Source organism: Melozone crissalis, unplaced genomic scaffold, assembly GCF_028551555.1.
Source record: "Melozone crissalis strain CALT ecotype California unplaced genomic scaffold, PUWL_Pcris_2 ptg000004l_1, whole genome shotgun sequence".
Taxonomy (NCBI): Eukaryota; Metazoa; Chordata; class Aves; order Passeriformes; family Passerellidae; genus Melozone; species Melozone crissalis.
The window spans coordinates 41,882,103-41,888,102 of NW_026535782.1; the positions used below are offsets into that span (position 1 = coordinate 41,882,103).

A 6,000-nucleotide genomic window follows, 5' to 3' on the forward strand; every position below is an offset into this window, starting at 1 on the left:
GGGAGGTGGAGACAGTAAGCAGCACATCTAAAGGAAACATGATATGAAGAGCTCTGGGGAGCATCAAGGGTTACATCTACAACCTCTCTCCTCCCTAAAAATTACCTCTCCCCCTCAATCCCTCCAAAGGAGATAATCTGCATAAACACAGCTACGCATTTGGAGCAAACTAACTCTTGGCAAAAACAAAAACAGGAAGGGAGCTAATGCTATGTGGAGTGTGATGATGCCCCAGGCTCTGCCTCCAGAAAGGAGAGAGGATATGGGAAATAAATGTGGCTCTGAAGATGGGAAACTTCTAGAAGCATAGAAGAGGCAATGTTGCTAACTCTTCTGCAAAGGCCTACAGACTGTTCAGTGTCAGGTCAATAGATGGACAGGACCTTGTGATGGTTCCCCTGCATCCCACATGACTTGATTACTGACACTGCTGCTCATTTACATTAGCTTAAAAGTAAAAGTCCCCTTCTCTCCCTGCTGTCACCAGGGAAAAAAAAACACAGCTGGGACAGTTACTTGAATAGCAATCACGGAAAAGCAGCAAAGACACCAGTGCAAGCACATCTAACCACAGATCTGAAAGGGACCCCTATATCCAAGCTAAATCCTTGCAGCCTTGCCAGAAAACCCAGTCTGAAACAGTCCATAAGGAGTTACTCTGCCCCCTACCTCCATCCATTCCCTCTGCCAAATTCAGAGTGGGTTTAAAGGCAAAATAAGGGGGAAAATGCTCAAGGAAGACAAGCAATTGAAGGCATCAGCACTGCCAAAGTCTCCACTCAGAGGTGAGATGCAAGATAGTGCTGGGCACACTGTACACATGCACACACAGGCAAACACACACATGCAGCAGCAGAAACAGGATCCCAACCACTCCTGACAGTCTGACCTGCAGGAAAATCCATTCCTAACCTCTGTCCTGGAAAGCAACTTAATTGAGCCTGCCAGACAGACACTAAGGCAGCACCTGAGCAAGGATTAACACCACTAACCCCACCTGTGCTCTCCATACAGCAGTGTTTTTGTAGCCACGGCCAAATTCTGACACCTCAGAGAAAGGAAATATAAACCTTCCCTACCCTCTGCCCCCCATCCTAATGATCATACCAGACAAGCATTTTCAGCAGCCACATCACAGCAGTGAAATCCCTGGCATTTGTCACCTCACCAGCTACCAACAGCACAGGTCAGCAGCTCCTCTCCACCCTGTTCAACCCCACAGCCCCAGATCCAGTAGTTCCATAAGGATTTGCCCTTTGCTTGCCCTCCAGGGATGTCCCCACGGAGCTTTACATCAAGGCACAACGGAGCAGGATGTGGTGCCCAAGCTGCAGATGGTGGCTATGTCAGAAGCGGAGACCAGCAGTACCCTTGGTACTGTTTGTTGCTTTCTTTTAATACACACACACATTTGATAAGAGGGTAACAACCTTTGCCTTTGAAGGCACCCTTCCAATCCTGCCTTGATCACACAGAGATGGGGCTTCTGCACTGCATTCTGCAGGTGCTGGGAAGCACAGGCTGCTGCAGGAAACCCCAACAAGCAGGATTCCACACCAGGAGCCCACAGGCTGCACGGACTGGGATGGATCTGCAAAGCCCCCCTGACTGAGGCTGGCCTGGCCCAGAAAGCACCTCCCTCCCATGCCACCACAGCAGCACACACCTCCAGCTTAAGGCAGGAGAGGAGGCATTTTCTGACATCTCCTCACTGCAATTAGTCCCTGATACACTGGGCTGATTGCTCTTCAGGGCACACTGCGGTGCTTCAAACACCAAGGCCTGACAAGCACCGGCAGAGAGAGTTTATTACAAAGTTACTGCGTTGATTTATGCAATTTGAGTTATGATTAGAGGACTTAAATAAATTTTTTATCAGTATAAGACATTTTTCAAACCCCTATGTGATTTCTAGGAGCTTCAATACACGCACTTCAGACACAGATGAATAAACCAATAAGCTGCCTATATCAGGTCATTATAAACAGCAATGTACCTCTGCATAACTGACAAGGAAATTCTGCTTTCCAAGAGCAGTTTGAGGTTTTACAGATCTTGAACACCCTTCAAATCAGCTCTACATTATCCCATCTAATATTTTTTTTTAATATAACTAAGAAATGGTACTACATGATCTTGCAGGTGCACCTGTAGCACTTGATTTCTGAACCCACCCATGGACTCAGAGGTTCTAGTAAGGCTCTGGGCAACTGCAGAAATTCACCTGCTTGCTTGAATGTGCAGGACTGGGACTTCACTTTAATAAAAGATTAAATTTATTTTAAATCAGTGCCCCATTCTTTTAAAGATTCCTAACACTGTGTGTGCTTTTCATGAGTTACCAGCTGTAGACACTTGTTCTCTTTGAGAAAAATGAATAAAAATTAGTTTCAACTTTTTTTTTTTTTCACTAGGAAAAAAAGCTGACCAAGCATGTGGCTTCTTTGCAGCACAGCCTGAAATTGCAGGCTTCTCCCAAAATCAGAGGTGGCCAGGGCTCAGCACAAGCCACCCTGGTGTGGGACATCCTCCTGGTGTGCCTTGCAGGGCTCTAACATTAAGCAGGGCTGTAAGGCTGGCACCACGTCACACTGGGCATGGACACATGGGGTCTGCAAAAGTGGATCAGGCAGCAGAGATGCAGCCAGGTGGGACGTGGGTTGGTGGAAAGGAGCAAGCAAACAACCCCAGGACTAGAGGAGATGCCAGAACTGCAGCCTGGGACACAGGTGCATTATTGGCACCTTGAGGGTGCTCAGGACTGCACCATCAGGGAAAGTGCTGCTCTTGGTGGGGACAGGAGTGAGGACACAGGAAAGCTCTCCCAGCATTGTAGGTGCCCTGTGATAGACCCCAGGATGCCCAGCTGATCTCCTCATACCCCAGCCAAGGCCACAGACAAGCACTGAGCTCCTTGTGAGACAGCATCCCCCTCACATGATGCTTCCCCTCACTCCCTTGATGGCTGTGGACGACCTGGCCCTGCATCAGCCACATGCACAGCCTGAAAACACTCCCAGGGCAGCAACAAGGGGAGATTTTGAAAGATAAAACATGAAACAGGTTGGCATAACCCCCTTTATAATAGGCACTGTCAGATTGATCCAGGCTTCACAAGGCAAACCCCTTAGATGTGGCAGATCAAAGCTGCTTCTTTGTCCCCCTGACTCTCCTCTGAGATATTCACTACCAGATCTCCTGGCAAGCCACGTGTGCATCTCCTGGTGCATGGAGGTGGCCAGTGTTTAGACACAGCTCTCCAGTGAGATCTGCAGGGAAGCTGCGTTTCCCCACCTTCCTGCTGCAGCCAGGGCCCAGGCTTTGCCAAGCAGGCACTGCCCCCGTGCCCAGGCAGCCTGGTGCAGGCGCCCTGGCCGTGGGCAGCACCCCAGCGCCGTGCCCAGATCCATCCCTGCCTGGGAGAGGATGTGGCACCAGACCTCCACCGACAGGCATGCACTGCAGCCCTTCTAGGGAGCTCACATCCATGGCCATGCCATGAAACTATTTTGTTATTTAATGGAGAGAGGAATAGCTGCTCTCAGACCCCTGCAGGGAGCTGCCCCTGCCTGAGGCTGTGTGCCTGCCCAGACCTCAGGAAAGGGGCAGTGCTGGCTGGGGGAGAGCTGCTCACAAGGTGTCCTTAAAAACATAAAGGGGAACGGGGGCAAAATGGGGCTCTTGGATTCTCTTTGCAGTGCTCTCAGTTAAAAGTTTCTTTGCAGATAGGGTGTTGAGAAACGAATGTGCTTGAGCATTTCTTTCCACTGATAGAGAAGCTTGCATGTCAGAGTTAAAACACTGAGGGGTAAGCGAGATGGAGGGTCAGCAGACCTCTTCCTTCTTTGAGGTAATAAATCCTCAGTCACCAGCCCAAATCTAAGATCAGGAGCTCTGCAATAGCACACAGAAACAACTGACAATTTACATAGCAGTCCTCCAAGCGACAGGGACACAGAACCAGCAGCAGCCCCCAGATCAATGAGATAAACACCTCCTATTAGCAGAGAGAAAATGCACAACAAGTTCTGCTTTAGATGTTTACCATTTTCCTCTGCAATAATTTGCAGGGAAATTATATATATATTTGGGGCTTTTTTTTTCTTTCTGGCCTTTTATTTTTTTCAAGCCACCGGTACTTTTCACGCAGCTGCTGTTACCAAGAAGCAAAAGGTAACCATCAAGAGGGTTATGAAAACCAGTGCTGGCAGAAAATATGCCTGATAATTGCCAGTCAACAAGGTCTAACATTATTTCTCTTTCTCTTCTTTTCTAATTCTTCTGTTTCCACCCCACTCCACCCCCTGACTCCAGCCAACAGCTTCCAGTGATGTACAGAAGATGATGCATTTTGCTGAATTAAAGTACATCCTATTCCATGTCCCTTTTCAGGATGTTGCACATGCAATTGAAACACAATAACAACCATAAACAAAACAAGAAAAGACAATTTAGGAAACCTGAATCCAAGACCGAACTCTTGTTTTGGAAAAAATAAAAAACCAAAAACAAAACAATACCCCAGACCCAAGAAGACCCTAAACAGTGAGAAGGTTTTGGGAAAAGTTACGTATTTACAAGTCTCAGGCAGTTACCTCTCCAGGGAGGAGATTTTGTAACCCTCCCTCTTTCCCACCATCCTTCCCCATCATAACAGAACAAACTAACCAGGGCTAAATTTGAAATTCCTGGAATTATTCACACTCCTTGTATCATTTACAGTCACGTATAAAGAGCTGCTGATTATCTGTGAGATAGACATCCCCTGCTGCAATTGCTCGTGGACACGAACTATTGGACACACAGTTGTTCCCTTTCCACCACCACCAGTGCCCAAAACACAGACCAAAATCAATCATTGCTACTTGTTGGGTAAACAGAGGCAGTTTCACATACATGGGCGCTGCACTCGGACATACACGTACCACCGGACATGCACACAGAAACAACTTTCCTCTCTGGAAAGACAGAATTATTCCCATTACAGACATGTCTACCCTCAGCTTTTACTTCTGCCAGAGGAAACAGGTATGAAACAGAACAGGAATGATGCAGGTACACGGGTGGGCACAAGTTTTCTATTAAAAGGACAGCAAAACGAGACAGACACAAGGTTAGCCAGGTGTGCATGCGTCTCACCTACCTTTGCATGGAAAAGAAATCTCCGAGGGAGAAGTCTCCAAGTCAGAGAAGCAAAATAAAATAATAATGAAGATGCTTTGAAAAAATTCCCCCACCGAGATAAAAAAAAGGCCCCCCCACCTCCCCCCTTGCACACAGGCACACTCACACGCAGACACACACACCTCGGTGCCCGGGGTGGGGAGAACAGGAGAAAAAAAGATCAGGATCAGCTGAGTGATGGGGAGCAGAGAACCTGCCGGCGAGGAGCGGGGAGTTGTGTTAGATCCGTGCCTGCGAGGACTGAGCGTGTGCAGGAAGGAGATGGTTTAAAAGGAGAATACATGGTAAGAAATTGTGGCTGCTCAGGCTGGAGTCTGAAGCTCTGGAGTCAGAGCAAACAAAAAGAGGTTAAAAAAAAGGACCTCTTCCTTCACAGGAGGGCTTGGGGGGTTTTGCCTCTGTGTGTTTTTCCAGGCGAGTGGTGTTAAGAAGTGACAGAAGCTTCCTTCCAAAAAGACCAGAGAGAGGGTCAGAATAATTGCAGGACGCTGAGAGGTGATGGAGGTGTGGGTGGGGGCAAGGTAAGCTATTCCATGGTGGGGAAGTGAGGAGGAAGGGCTGGTGTGTGGTTTCTGTCTGTCTCGCTCTCTCGCTGTCTCATGGTATGTTCGCCACCGGCTTATGGAGCGAACTGCACAGAGAGAGAGAATAACTGTACAGGCAGAGAGAGTGAAACACCGTCCTTACAGTGACACCAAATGTCTTTGGGGGAACCTACAATTACAGGCACAGAATGCAGGAATTCTGACAACACAGGAGGAAAGGCAGAAATCTCCTTGCACAGCACCACACACCTGCATCCACAATGGGGTCTCA

At 48.1% G+C, this 6,000-nt stretch overlaps 1 protein-coding gene across 5 annotated transcripts in view; it reads right to left on the minus strand.

The window, feature by feature from the left end:
- CACNA1I (calcium voltage-gated channel subunit alpha1 I) overlaps positions 1–5,763 on the minus strand; it is a 164,560-nt gene extending 158,797 nt beyond the window's left edge. For 3 of the 5 annotated variants that reach the window (XM_054270703.1, XM_054270684.1, XM_054270693.1), the window contains exon 1: positions 5,144–5,763. The gene's annotated coding sequence lies outside the window, so the exon portion shown is untranslated. The remainder of the gene's footprint in view (positions 1–5,143) is intronic. The other 2 variants (XM_054270665.1, XM_054270675.1) reach the window with 2 other exon arrangements.
- Between the last annotated feature and the right edge of the window lie 237 nt (positions 5,764–6,000).